We start from the raw sequence: 15,534 nt of genomic DNA, 5'->3' as shown, positions 1-15,534 counted from the left end.
GTAAAATAAGCATTTGAAATTCAAATTTTATAAATGGGTTCTTTAAAACTATTTGATGTCAAATCACACTGAAGAAGAACTTTATTACACAAGTGGCTGTAAGACTTTTGAATGCTGTCTGAATTTTTACCACACCAACGCAAGAGAAATTATCTTTACTTACCAAAGAAATAAGCTCTGTTCTTTCTAGCTGGATTATATTTAAATCCAAATTTTTTTTTTACAAAATATGAAGATGAAGGCAAAGGTCAGTGAAAGATTTAATCCTGAAATAGTTGAAATGTAGTTTGTGGCATAAATGCTTTTTTATATTGACTGCATGTCGGCTCTGTATTAGATGTGAGCGTGACTATAACTGATAAAACAACTACCACAATTTCCCTTCTTTTATAAAAAACAGATATTGCTGTTTGACCCATGCAAGGGTGGTGTTATTTAGCAACGTGGGTACTTCTCATACAGCCTCATTCAAGGCACTTCAAGGCAAGTGTTGGTTGATTAGCCTTCCTAGAACACTCCAAAATTGTTGGGAGGAAGAGATTTCTACCACCTAGAGGGCAATTCAGAAGAAGGGTTCACCACAGGGAACAGAATTACTCTCCTAATGAGTCTCTCTCATCCTGCTGATGCACAGAATACCAACAGCATCCAACTTCCTACTTTATTGTAGAAACAGAAAAAAAGAATGACAAAATCAGGAATAAAAACCACATCAAGATAAGTGTATAAGCTTGTAGTATGGCACATGCAAAATAAGGGCACTTAAGGCCAAAATTAGAAACCTGAAAATGCCGGCTTATGTGGTACCAATTTCTAGGCTTCCTCAAAGTGTGCCAGGAGCCTGGTGATACATCATGCTTGGGAAGTGGTAGTGCTGGAGAGGCAGTGCATGTTGTGTCTCATTGTAATCCACCTATAGAAACTAGATGTTCTCTCCATTATAAGACAAATTCTTTTATTTTCCTCTATTTTCATGTCAAGACCATAATTAATGATTTTAGTGTTAAAAACCATGGTTAAAATGCCTATTCTCATTTAAAAGTTTGTAACACAGATGTAGAAAAATTGTAAGCATATACAGTTTGAAATCACCACTGTGATTGCAGTAGATGCTGCCCAGTATCAGAAGGAGAAAACTAGTTCTCACCTGAAGCAATTGTATAATATAATAAGGTAAAAAGCATGTTTTAGTTTAGAACAGCAAGAAAAGTTTAATCAGACTCAAGGAACTGAGGAATTGGCAATGTCAGTGCCATATTTATTCCATCACTGCAGCATAGGCTTGAAGTTTCTAGTGAAGCTAAATAATAAAAAATATTATGATCCTAATTATTTTCATTCTTTATTCCTAAGAGACATTAAAAAAAAGGGAAAAGCCAAGGAATAGTTAGCCGAGTCAAGGCAAATTGTATTTATCATTGGCAACAGAAGAGGTAGGTTGTAACTGATGTCTTATTTATTTTCTTTAATGATATCCAACTACTAAAGAAATCCAGACAAGCCTGAATGAGTGTGTAGAGATAGGACATCAGAAAATGCATATACAACAGTGCTGTTGAATGACTGGCCAATAATCAGAGCCTACATTAATTCCAGAAAGTACACACAAATTATATTCCTTGGCTTTATTCTCAAAGCTGCATTTGGAAAGTTTTGCACACTAATCCCGTAACAATAACAGGATTTGTCTTGCCAACACAAGCATAGTTTTGAAAATGTAACCATAAGGGTCCAATGCAGCAGTCAAAGTAATCCCTGGCCTTTTACCCTCTGAGAAAAAAGAACAATTTCGCAAAAAATTTTTGTCACTAAAATAAAAATATATGCTGTACCCTGGGGAATCCTCACATGAACATTGTCCTTCTGGCTGGAGGGATGTAAGATCATTAGGGAAATGGAGAAGAAAGAGCAGTTATTGAAGGAACCCACATCTGCTTCTTAACCTGTCTGAAAATCCCCAGTTTCCCCACTTTTCCACAAAAGCATTATTTTAGAATGGTTTGGTTTGTAAGGGACCTTCAAAGTTCATCTAGTCCAACAGCAGGGACATCTTCCACTGGGTCAGGTTGCTCAGAGCTCTATCCAGCCTGACCTTGAATGTCTCCACGGATGGGGCATCCACCACCTCTCTGGAAAGCCTGTGCTGTTGTTTTATCATGATCATTCGGAAAAATTTCTTCCTTATATCCAGTCTGAATCTATCCTCTTTTAGTGCAAAATCATTAATTAACCCTTGAGCTCTTGCAACAGGTCCTACTAAGAAGTTTGTGACCCCAGAGAAGAGAAGTGAGCGGTGACTTTGAGTGCTGTGCGATTTAAAGTGATACAGATTTAAAGTTATAAAAGTAAGTATGTTAGTTTACTCTCCTGTTACCTGGCAGGGCAGGGTGTTGTCTGTTCTCCTTCAATTCCTATTGTCAGAGGGTAGGACATTTGGAAATTTTCAGAACTGGTGTTTTTCCTTTTCTCCCTAGAACATGAGCTGTGTGTAAATCTTACATGTGAATAGGAAGTTAAGTGAAATTCAGTAATTCACACAGAGAAGTAGCAAATGTGTTCTGAAAAGTTTCAGCCTGGGACTTTTCATTCGGAATTCCTGTTGACTTCAGAAAAATGGAAGTCTTTTTCTCATGAGAAGATCAATCCCCTGTGTTAAATATATGTTGGACTGAATGGATGTTCGTGGCTTTTTGTCTCCTACTGAAAGCTGTTGATTCCTAAGGATATTGGTTTCCAGTCTTATGGTTCAGAGCAGGGTTATTGGTTGTTATTATTGTTTGTGACACCTATTTTAAATATTTTTAATATCTCTCCAGGATAGCAATATCTAAAGATTACAGACACAAATATCAGTGTTGTTGCAAGTGTGAATAAAACTGCAATAATGTTTTTATTTCAAATTAATCAAGCACAAAGTCTTCTTAGCATTGTTAAAAAAGAAAATGGCTTTATTAATTTGGCGATATTAAATATCCAATATCCAGATACCTCTAAGTTAAGAGAAGGGAGAGAGAATTTCCAAGACTGAAGGATTTTATGGAAAAAGAAACAATGTTATGCGCTAATGAGGTTTTAAAATAAGGGGATAAGGATTTTTTGGAGGAAATGGCCAAGAGGTGGCAGCACACCCTGCACTGCTGAGTGCCTGGAGCCCTTGGAGCTATACAGTGCTCATTCCCAAGGGCTCAACAGCCACTTTGCTTCAAATACACCCAATAAGATGATGTCCTTAGAAAATAAATCCTTTTGTGGCTACATTTGGATTTTCTAGAATTACACAAGACCACATAAAGTTAAATATTTTAATAGGTCTGAAAAGTACTCATTTGATACTCTGGCATTCTGGGCTGCTGGTTCTTACTGTAGTCTCACAAGGCATGTTGCTGTACCACAGAAGTCAGACATATATGCTTATGGCTTAATTGGCATCAGTCTGGATCCATAAAAAAAATTAACCGGATTAAGACTTGCTTGATCCTTCTGCTTAAGAAAACCCTAGGATACAGCTCATGTAAAATCATCTTGTATTTAGAAAAGTATCTGCAGGGCACCATTCAAGCAGGTTGGCTCTTTGTGCCCAGAGGAGTCACACAATAATGGAAGTAAACCTGCAGGTGTTAAGATGGGAACAGCTGTGGTTCTTTCCTATGGCCATTATCCTCCCACAGTCTTTAGACAGAGCCCAGACAATTCTGGACCCCTTTCTCATGCTTGAAAACAACATCTGAAGAATCCTTGCTATTAGCAGTGGGTGGTTTCAGCATATGGTGAGACATGGTAATAGTTTAGTTCTAAATGTACACGATACAGTTGCTGGTTCCTGCCGTGCCAGGATTGTGTCTGTGGCACTCGATTTTGTTGTGCTCTGTCACAGCCTGGCTCTGAGCATAACTGTGCCCCTATTGCCCTTTTCTTGTTCCCTTTCCCTTTGGCCTCCTTGCAGGGTCCTCTCTATTCCTGTGGTTGTCTTTCTCTAATGGAAATGTTCACCCTCCCTGCCCCGTGGCCAGGAGTGGTGCTGCTTTTCCCAAGGAGAGCACAGGAAGAGCCCTGAGCCACCAAACATTTGGTGGGGATGGAGGTTTGTGTGTCCTAGAAGGCACTTCAGGTGATAGGGAGTTCAGTGAGGGGGCAGTGGGGCAGGGAGAGGAACTCCTCCATCTGAGGAAATCCTCTGTAGTGATCTTAGCCAAAAAACCACATTCTTAGCTGTATCTCCTCATCGATTACTATCAGGGTTACAAAGGACACCACTGTTATTCTCTGCTGCTGCCTATTGTGCTGCAGATTATTGCTTTCATTGCCAAGAAGATGGGCTTATCTTACTGAGAACTGCAGTTCTTTTCACTTACACCCTTTATACCCAGAAAATAAATAACATTACAGGAGTTTGTCTGAAAAGCTGTTAAATTTATCTGTTTGGGCATTATAGCCAACAGTAACTGAGCCATTGATTATTATCTTCAGTCAGAGGAAGGCTTTTTTCTTGTTCTGATGTGGAACTGGTTTAGTGGCTTGCAGTGCTGAAAGGGTCAACTTAATTTTCCCTTTCTCCTGGCACATATTCCAGTTTGCTTCCTTGTTGCTGATTGATTGTGTATGTTTGATCCTACTCTAATCTAGTTCCACTTACTAAACTAGAGAGAACTAACCCAGCAAAAAAGTGACTTGTTATCTGTGATTTGGAGGGAGCTGAAGCACCTCTCATAGGGGCTCACACAAGTGCTGTAAGTGGTATAAAAAAGAAGGGAGTGAATGAAGGAAGCAAGAAAGCTCCTCCAGGTAGCAGAATGATGTTACATTGGCTCAGAAAAGAAAAAGAAGAGTCATTAGTAAAGTGTATTTTGCAAAAATAGGTAATTGATGAGCACCAAGGTATGCTGCCAGTGAAGTCAAACTCTGTGCTCTCTGAAAATGCATGTGAGCTAAATTTGCAGGCCTGCCAGACATTGGTTCCCCCCAAGAAAGGAACTTAGGAAACTCTGTCTCTTTCCCTCAGTGGCTTGTTTCCATACGTCCTGTGTTTAAATTGCCTGCCTCCTCAGATCTGCCAATACAGTATTATTTAGGAAGCACAGTAAACTGGGTCACTGAAATGACCTGGCTTGAAGATCCTTCTGTGGCTGGCAATGAAAGGCAGGGGAAAAGTGCAGCATCTTAACCTTTGGGGTGGTATTATGTTCTCATAGTGACTCAGGCCAAGCCAAGTATTTTCACCTTTATGTGCATCTCAAAATGTTTCATTGATGAAATAGAACCAGGTTACATTAATAGCTGTACTAAACCTAGAGGACTACAATACTATTTTCCCATAATTTTTCCTGTTTTCTACATGTTGTGCATTAACACAGTGTTTTGATACACAACTGTGTATTTATTTATCTATCTATTTGCAGCATCACAAAGTGTTCTGAACTCTGTTACTGGTATTCTCAGGCAGCAGCCATCCTCTTTTTACAAAAAGTACCTACTCCAGTGTCAGTTTGCAGGGGTGTGTCTGCAACCTAAATACAGAGAGGCAGCAGTTGCCACCAGCCATTATTTTTGACCTGACAGTATGCCAGTATCTCTTTCATTTCTGGCTCTCTACTATGGAAAATCCCAGAAATTTTTAATCTCTAAACCATATGTATTGAGGTGTCAAGGAAAATGTTTTTGTGATGACCAGAAGACCCAAGATAGTTAATCATCTGAGTGACTCTCTGAAGTAGATTGAGGTGATGCAAATGAAGAAATTGTTCGTTGATTGGCCACAGCTGATTTCCCGTGCTGAGACCAGCTACTTACTGCTCCTAATGCTTGAGATAATTATTAACTCAAAGGAACTTTCCTTTTTGTATAAGGGAACATTTTGATATCTCCTATTGTCTACATGTATTCCTGTACTTACCCTTAATACAACTTTACTCCTGTTTCTTTCCTCTTTCCTTTCCCTCCAACATATTTTTAGTTTTTCTTATGTCATTTAAACATAAAACTCCTCCCTGAATTTCCACTATGAGAAAGGGAGATAACTCACCTTTCCTACGTCTTAGAGAGCCTAAAAGTGGGGTTCTTAAACTTATTGCTAAACCTCAGTAGGCATGAATCCTTCTGATAGTTAAACAAAAAATTAAACAAATTAGAAATAGGAAAAAATATGGCACCTACTCAGTTGTCATACTGTAGATGCTTGATAAATGCATATTAGCTTCTGTAAGAATTTGGTGCTGATATACCTTTAAAATTAGGTATTTCTAAAGGCATTTTGAAATTATTAAAACTTTAAGATTAGCTTCATCAATGACTCATTAAGAACACATTTGAATATATTATTTCTATCTTAATACTCTGTTTTGAAGTGTTACAGCTATACGTTTTTCTTAAAAGTCTGCCATCCTTTGACTATTATCAAATATTTAAAAAAACATGGAGAATGCAAAGTAAAATCTATATTGAGAACAGTGATTAATACTGATGGTGGCCCCAATTTGATCTTCTTATGCATGACAATGTAGAATTTGCAATATTCTCCTGAACAAGCAGACAGAATTGCTTTCCTGAATTAGTTTAGGGAAGCTTTTTAAAAGGTGTGCTGTGATATTTAAGGCCATTTTTTTATGCATGGTAGAGTTTTCCCTTGCCTGTGCTTGGAGACACGTAGGTAGTTGGAAAATCACTCTGTGATGGTTCTTCTGAATTATGTGTAGCCCAAATCAGATGCAGAGCTGATGAAAGAGTACAGGATGTGTTAGCAGTCCTGCTTCAAGCCATGCTTATAAGTAAATAATATTAATCCCTTCAGAGCAATGTACTACCAAATTATTAAAGTGAGTTCTTGAGGAAACTTAGGCTATGATGCTTAATAAAAATGTCATATTCCTTGAGTTATTAGTTCCTCCCACACTACTGAGAATAGTTTTGAGCTCTTCTACTCTATCCAAGAATTTGTATCTTGTTAGGAAAATGAAGCCACAGTACTGTCCAGACGTTAGCTGTTACTTCAGATGTGCTGTGACAGCAGAGCTTGTAGGAAACCCTTGGGAGTATGAAGGGGATTTCTGAATGCCTCAGGTGAAAGGGGATTCTATGTTAGAGAAATAATCCAAAGTTAACTCCAGAATCTGAGTTTTCATGCCTGTTTTTACAGTTCAGCTTAAAACCCCAACTATGTTATAATGCAATGTTACTAATTTCTCTAAAAAGTCTCATATCTGTGTTTTCAAATTACCTCCACGTGGTTATTGAAACAAAACGAAACAAACAAGGCTAGCTGCTCAGTTGGCAAAAAACTGCTTTAATTGGGGTTGGTGAACTATCCCAATTTGTATCCGTGGAGAAATTAGCCTACAGGTGTTAACAACAAGTACAATGAAATTAATGTAATCATAAATTTTCCATGGTGATTTTCTGGTTTTCTGTGTAGCTAATATGGGGAGTGCAAAGATAATAATTAAATTATATTTGTAGATAAACATATACCATTTTTAGGTGAAAATTACACCTCTTATTCAAAGATAATTAAGAGACAGTAAATATGCAAATTCAATGAAATGCTTCAGACAGATTATTTGTACGGATTTCCATTTTAATGGTGCTTTCTGCAATAATTACCAAATTGTTTGTGCAGGTCATTTTTATGTGTGATTGCTCAGCAATTCCTATTAGGTAGTTTTGCTTTCATTAATGCATACTCTTTGAGTCACTAAATCTTGGCATTCTCCCTACAGATGAATATTTCATTATTTTTAATTGAAAGGTGACAACTTTTCTGATATTTTCTACCTATAATTTTAACACATATGCTTTTCTCATGAAACATCTTGTACATCATTAATATTTTATGGTAGTCAGAAGAAATTAGTTTAGAATAGAGGTTGACAGGACAGTGTTTCATGTATCTGTCATAGTAGGGGGAAAATACCTGTCCGTGTGTGTCTATCTGTCTACTTATCTAAACATAATCCACATATAGGAAAGTATAAAAATATCTGCTCAGATAAAAATCATCCTCAATAAGCAAAAATATCTAGGCCTGTATTCAACCATGCACTAAGGCACTCACCTAAATGTAAGTGCATCTATAAATTTATTCCACTGTGCAAAACTCAAATATGATTTTGAGCATGTATTTCAGGGGGATTAGAGCTTTGGCATTGTGTATTTCCATGGAAATTTCACCACTGAAGTTCATCCTAACTTTGGGAAGCACTACAGATACACTCTCAGATATAATGTCAGAATCTGTCTGCTTGCCTGTATGTAAGACTTGTAAGTGGTGAGAATAAAACAGGACTTATTCCAAACACAAAGGGCATCATTTTGCCACTGTAGTTTCAATTTACAGGAGTCATGGCTTATTTCAAGAAAAAGGCCAGATATCAATTTCTAAGGGATAAAATTTCATATATTTCTTCACCACAGCTAATTTTACCCAACTTTTACAGCAACTCTTGGTGCCGTCTCTGTTACCAACAAATATAAAACAGCTTAAAATGGAGTTAGTTTCCTTACCATGCCAACAAAAAACCACATCTCAATGACTGGAGAGAGAGTCCACTGCTGATGGCCCTGGTCTCTAGAGCAAGACTTCCACATTCTACGCAAATCTCAGAGCACCCAGAAATAGCTCTGAATTTAGAACTTGCTTCTTGTGTGGAAATCTTGCTGTCTCTGCCATACAGTTTGTGAGAAAATAATGGTTGGTTTTTGTGAGTGCTTCCCCTCTTTCCTCTCCTCACTCTTGGAATATTACTGTTTGTGGTTATTTGCATCTAAATGTCAACATTTTGGGTCAGATACTTGGAACTCTGTGTTGCTGGAGTTAATCTGCTCATAACACAGTAGTCAAAGTAGGTTTGAGGACACTGAATCATGTCCTCAAACCCCTTATTTCAACCCAGAAAGAGCTTGAGTACCTCCAGACCATGCTCTTCACGAGGACTAGAAAGTTTATTCAAAGTTTACAATGAATATTTTGATTTGCTGAATTTGCAGGGTCTCAAAAGCTCATGCTTCAAGAGCAAGCTCATAACCCAGCTCAAACCTTCCACCAGGGAGAACAGTTACCCATCCCACCCCATCTGCTGAGCCTCTCTCCCACCCTTGGAGAAATTGTCCCCTTCCAATCTAATTAGTGTACTGGCTGGCTTTGTTTAATGTTTTGAAGAGGATAGGCTTGGTCTTCCATTGTTTTTTCAGAATCCATGATTACTCAATTGGATCTCCAAGGGATGGATTACCGACATGAGAGTCTTCCCTAAACGAGTTAAAAGTCAGTGTAGGGCATTTTAATGCAAAATGGTGCCACGTGAGGTCTATTTTTTTCCGCTTCAGATGATGGGAAATTATTTTATGTGTCAAAGTAAAATTGTTCTTGGTAAGAAAGCAACATGTTACACGATTGACCTCTTTAGAAAGGAGAGCTAAACTAGTATTTATACCTGGCTGTTCCTGTGCTTCTTGGTAGATCTCAGTATGGTTACACTAAGAGTGAAATGTAGGCAAAATGAACAAAATTATTTTCCAAAAGATTTAGTTTGTAGGTGTATTACAAAACAGTTGTTCTCTAATGGCTTGAATCCATAGAAGATAGAAAGTGGATTTTGATGCTATTAACACATGCTTTGTAAAGCTGTTCAGAAGTCTCTACTGAAGGAAGTTTCAATTTTGCATATAAATGTTCAACTCTTTTATTGTAATATTTTTCTTGTACATGGAACATATTCTTCCTAAATTTACAGTACTTTAATGTCACATTTTTCTTAATTTTCAACTAAGTTAGCAAGTTTTATTATTAAAAAATACTTAAGAATATAGTAATTTTAGTTTTCATTTTAAATGACTTTGATATTGAGGAATCTTCAAAATTCCTTTGTAGTTCAAATTCAAAATATAAAACTTAAATAGTTGCCTTTAAATTATTTTAGAGGTTATTGGCTATTCTATTCTACTATTTTTCATATGTAAAACCAGCTTCTTCAATGATACTGAGTATTGATCAAGCTGTATGAGCCCTGGGAGAAAACTGGCCTTCCTGGGCATCTCGTTTATGCTTCTTCTCTGTGCCTATGGCTTTCTACAAATTTTCCTCTAAATAGTAGAGAAAATATCACTATATAGTGTACTCAAAAAGCAGCACAGTTGACATTATAACAGCAAGCTACTTGTTGGGGAGCACTAAGAGAGGCTGAAATCCAAAGCAGGGTTAAAGTTACTGAGCTTCAAATCATTTAAAAGGAATATATTAATTGGAACTTGGCTTGTATGTTAGTAACAAGAGTATTGTATGCAATCTGGCAGAGTATAAATCTTCTGGACTCCAGTTTTGGCATAATTTAATTCTGAGTCGTGTTTTCTAACATAACAGCTATTAAAACTCCATGTGGTGTTTAGTTGAGTGACAAGAGATGCAAGGATTGCTACCTACAAATAAATTGTAGGGATGTTTACTATATTCACTGGATCAAGTTTAAGTATACACTGATTTATAAAAAGAAATGGATTGTTTTTTCTGATCTGTAGTAGAAGTTCTGGTCTGTTTATAAGGTAATTCCAGAATCTTCATCTTTTAACTTCTAGGTGTGAATGAATTCTGGAAAATGAAGATAGTTGGAGAGGTTAAAGAAGGCCAATGCTCTTGTACTTGTCTACCTCACACAATGAAGAATGGAGAGAATTTTATTAAACTGTGATAGATGGGACAAGTAAAGAGACAGACTGTGATGTTCTATAAAAGCTCAGTGACAAAGCCTAAAGATTTGTCATGAAATTTCCATTTATGTGTTTAGCCTAGCAAACCTGCAACTAATACTGTTGAGGTGCTAATGAAATTGATGGGAAGGAACCCTTTAAAAATAAGTTTGATGGAACACAAAAAGTGTTCATTTGCTGTAAGTGGGCTTAGGGCTTGAAAATAAAATATGTTTCTCTTAATTTAGAATCAGGTTTTTCCTCTTTTAAAAAATATTTCAGTTGTAACCTTCTGTGACAACTGCCTGTAATGTAATAACAGAAGGATTAACTGACGATTGCATCTGTACTTGCAGTGTCATTCTCCCTTATTGATTTGTAATCTAAAATATCTAATCCAGAATCTGCTGTTGGTAGTGTGCTTTGAGGACTCTCTTCAGCTTCCAGGGTTGGATTCAGATGTAGAAGAGCTTTTGTATCCTGTCTTTTATAGGGATGCAAAGTCCAGATGTGGACCCAAATGCCACTAAGGTCCTGAAGGGATGACATTTTTTTCCTTAAAATTAAACTGAGAATTGGAAGTGTTGTTGGAAATCATTTGACAATTCACATATGGAGTTGTCTAAGTGATGATTGCCTTTTACATTGGTGTCTTGTAAGGAAGCTAGCTCTTGGGTTTTAGGTAAAAGGCAGTTTGGAGATAGGTAACTGGAAGAAAAAAGACAATGAAGCATAGCTGAGAGTGCTGGATAGCATAATCATTGTGAAGTGTAAGCCTGCAATAATTTATTTAAAGTGTTTCTATTAATGAAACCCTGGGAAAATCACCTTAATTTTGTCATCCAGCATTGCTTTCACTCTGCATGGTATTTTCTGTTCTTTTAAAGACTGTGTATATTTCATATGCTAGTGATAACATAATAAGGCCACATGGAAGTCCTATAAAGACTGGAGAGGAAAAAACCTCTCATGAGAGGCAAAACAGATGCAAAGCTATAACCTTGCACCTGGAAGTCTTTCACATGGCAGTTGTGTGCATTCCCAACCACTCCATAAGGGCAGAAACAACACAAGCAGCTGATAGTGTGATTGTGAGGAATGTGTTGACCATAGTGATGACAGGGTGATTACATTTACCCTCAAGAGCATGAGTGCACCTGTGAAATATTAGACTGTGCTTTTTTTTGCTAGATCAGTTTAGAAATATCTAGGAGTAAGCTACAAGATGGAAGGAGAGGGCAGTTAGAAGAGGCTGGGAAGAGACATTTGGGAAAAGCAGAGTGTGCTTTCAGAACAGCTTATCACAGAGCTTTGGAAGCTTTTTCCTGTCTCATTAAGAATAGATCCTATGGAAGCAAAGGTCTATCAATGCAGTTAATTAAATACACTAGAATTAGTAAACAAGGAGAGAAAATTCCTAGTTTATAGTAAAAGTATGAAAATTAACATGCAATTAGTGATGTGTATTTGAGAAAGTGAAAGGGAATGTTTCAGAAAGCTGATTTGATTGCACTGACTGTATTTCTAATTTGTTTGATGTTAACACACCAAATGGTACCGAAAACATTACATGCAAGGAGAGCATCAAAACTGAAATTACTGTTGGTTTGGTATCCTCTGGGTTTCCTGAATTCTTGGAATTTTTTCCTCCCATACTCATAAATAACTAATGCTTGTGATTATAGTTAAAGAAAACTCTGCATGCTAGTATTGCTATTTCCAAATGATCCTTTTCCATTTTGGAGTTCTCCTGTGGGAAGGAAGAAAGAAGGTGTATTTGTGGCTTGGTTTGTTCTTTAGGGTTTTGGGTTTGGTTTTTTACTTTTTTTTTTTGTTACTTTTGTTTTTTGTTTGTTTTCTTTTTTTTTTAATGCTGTCTTATTAAAAATTTAGCAAACCTTAAGCTGGCTTGTAAAGGATACCTGTGTATCAAGATGTTTTGAAGGGAAGATCCTTCCCAGCTAGCTGCTGTTGTGTCTGGGAGATGCTAAAATACATTGGTCACTTTACCTACTTCAGTGTTTTGTTGAAGCTGGATGAAAATGTGCTATCTTATACAAAGGCTGATAACAAGATTGCAATGCCATCTGTAGAAAATAGGGAGTGTGTGCCTTATGCAGGCTTGTGAACAGATGCTAGCTGACATGTTTTAGCCAAAAACTATGGAATTAATGATAAGATTTCCTGGGAAAAATATACTTCTTACTTGAGGAAAGCAGTTCTGAGCTTAAAATGTCCTCACAGTCAGTTGGATGAGGACTGATTTGGCCTGCCACTGAGGAGAAGTAGCTTCTTGACTGGCAGCACCTGAAAGGAAAGGCAAATGCTGAATGCAGAGTTAGTTTAATGCTGAAGAAAATAGCTGTCAGGAGCTCAGAGCCCAGCTTTCTAGTGTGAGGAAAAGGATACCAGGAGGCAGAAACAGTAGGACACCTGGATGTAGAGTGCATTCTTGGAGATGATAGATTAAATTTTCTAAATCTAACTGTTGGAATCAACGTTAGGAAGAGAAAAATGCCTGGAAAATGAATTAATATTTTGGCACTTCATCCAACATTACTTTGCTTGAGAAGAGGAGGAAATCAATACTAAATATTTTTAGGAGTACATTATGCTGAGTTATGCTGACCTCATTAAATATATCACTAACAAATTGCTACAGTACAGTCAGTAGCAGGACAAAATTGGAATCCTAGTCTGCTGAAGCTTCCTTTAATGTCAAAGACATAAAGTAGCTCCTTCAGGACAGGGCTCAGTAAAGTTTAGCAGAGATTCTGAAGCTGGTTAGCCAGATCAGCTGCTGTCAGTTGAAGAAAGGGAAATAAACTAATTGAAATCTCAGCTCAGCAGGAGCTTAGTAAATGTCAGACTTCCCAAGCAGTCCTTGTAAATGTGCTAAAATGGGTCTGATCACACCCTTCAAAATAATGGAGGAGAAACTTGGTGAAAATGCTCTCTGGGACTCACTAGTCTGGTGCTTCAGGGTATGGGATGGGATGATCTGGAATAAAATCTCCCCTAGAATGACAACCAAGTGGTAATCTGTGAGATTTCTGTGAGCTGATGGAGAAACTGCAAGGATTTTCAGGACAGTCGTTCTGCAGTGTCTTGAGCAGTGTTATTGAGGGGAATTAAACCCCTCAACAGTTCACTGTTTTTTCTAATTATGGCCTGGTAAGGTACCTCAAGCTATTAGGTCATACTCATTTGCAAGATTCTCAGTTTCTCCTAACAAAAGTAAAATGTGAAAAATGTTGCAGTATGACTTTATATTGATCTAACCTGTTTGAAAGGTGTGTATATGGTAATAAACTAAACATTGTAAGCCTAGTTTCTTTAGGACTTGAGACTAAGAATGTAATTTCTTGGTGCTTGTCCCTCCCCTAATAACTTTTGAGGCCATTCTTTCATTGTGTTATTTAATTTCTTTCACTCAATTTCAACCAAAGCTGATGATGGAGATCAGTCTTTAAAGCCATTTGATTTCGATGAGCTTCATGAAAATACAATCCATTTCTCCTTCCCAGCTATCTATCAGTGCTCTCATTAGGAAAATGTGAGTGTCAGCTCAGCCCTTATCTGTTACCAGATAATCTGTAGGTGGCAGCAATGGTATGAATTGCCCTGATTGCTTCTGTCAGTTTTCCTGTCAGCTTTTGTGGGCATGGGAGAATCCAGTGTGAGAGCTAAAGCTGTAGGAAGTCAGTTTTTTCTAATTCTGCTGTTCATATTTCAAATCAGTTTCACTTCAGGCACCAGTAAGAAGAAGCCATAAAGGTGATTAATATTTTGTAATGAAGCTATTGGCACCTAATAAGATATTCACTTCTGTAGATTCCTTACTAAAAATATTGAAGAACTTGAAGGTAAATGTGACATTCAATTTTGAATACATGCATTTGGATGCTAGGTCCTTTGTCTAAATGAATTAATTAGTATTGATTGATCAATTGCCTTCCAAAGAGATAATCAAGGAGTAATCTTGTTAAAGACAAACGGACTACTTAGTATGACTCAAAATGTCAAAGGGCCAAATCTCCATGTGAGAGTGAAGAATAACCTTGTGATTACATTGGGACTGCTAAAATGAGAAAGGCAAGAGGGACTCATTCCAAAAAGGAAGTGAGTTTTTTCCTAGATCTCTAAATCAGAGGAGCCCTGCAGCTGGCTGATCCAGCAGCTTGGCTTTACGAGACAGTACGGAAGGGAGAGACTGTGCAGATAGGGGAGAGAATTAGGCCCATTTTGGTATTGTGCAACTAGAAGAGAAAAGGTCACTTGAGCTAAAGCTTATAATTGATTCCTGATGTTAGTTTTTAAAACGAACATGTTGTAAAATGTGTTTGGCAAATGTTGGAATTAACTATATGGATAATTCCTAATAATGATTATGAATCAACTTTGAGAAGGGTATTGCAAACTTTAATGTGTTTGACTATTTCGTAATGGTCAGCTAAAAGTTTATGGCATGAAGATGCAAACAGCATTTGGAAAATGTGCTGCTTCATATTATATTAACACTATTAAAAATCCCCTAGATCTGACTACCAGCTGTGTGTTTATTCCATTTGTTTTCTAGGTTATCTTAATTTCCATTTAAAGTACCAGATACAAAAGATGGTATCTGTAAGCATTGGACTCCAGATCTTCAAAGACCTTTTTTTTTTTTAATGTCACAATTTCTATAGCTATAAATAATAATAAACATTTTTAATGTCTCATTTATTGATTTACTTAAACTTCAGTAATTATAGCTACGCTCAATCTTACAGAAGACAGTGGAAAGAATGCTTTGTGACACATCAGTACTCTTGGTTCTCTTTAAAATACTCTTCCAATCCCTGGAGTTCCATGGTACCATTT

The sequence above is a fragment of the Vidua chalybeata genome, chromosome 4, assembly GCF_026979565.1.
Source record: "Vidua chalybeata isolate OUT-0048 chromosome 4, bVidCha1 merged haplotype, whole genome shotgun sequence".
NCBI lineage: Eukaryota > Metazoa > Chordata > Aves > Passeriformes > Viduidae > Vidua > Vidua chalybeata.
This window is presented reverse-complemented; position numbering follows the sequence as displayed.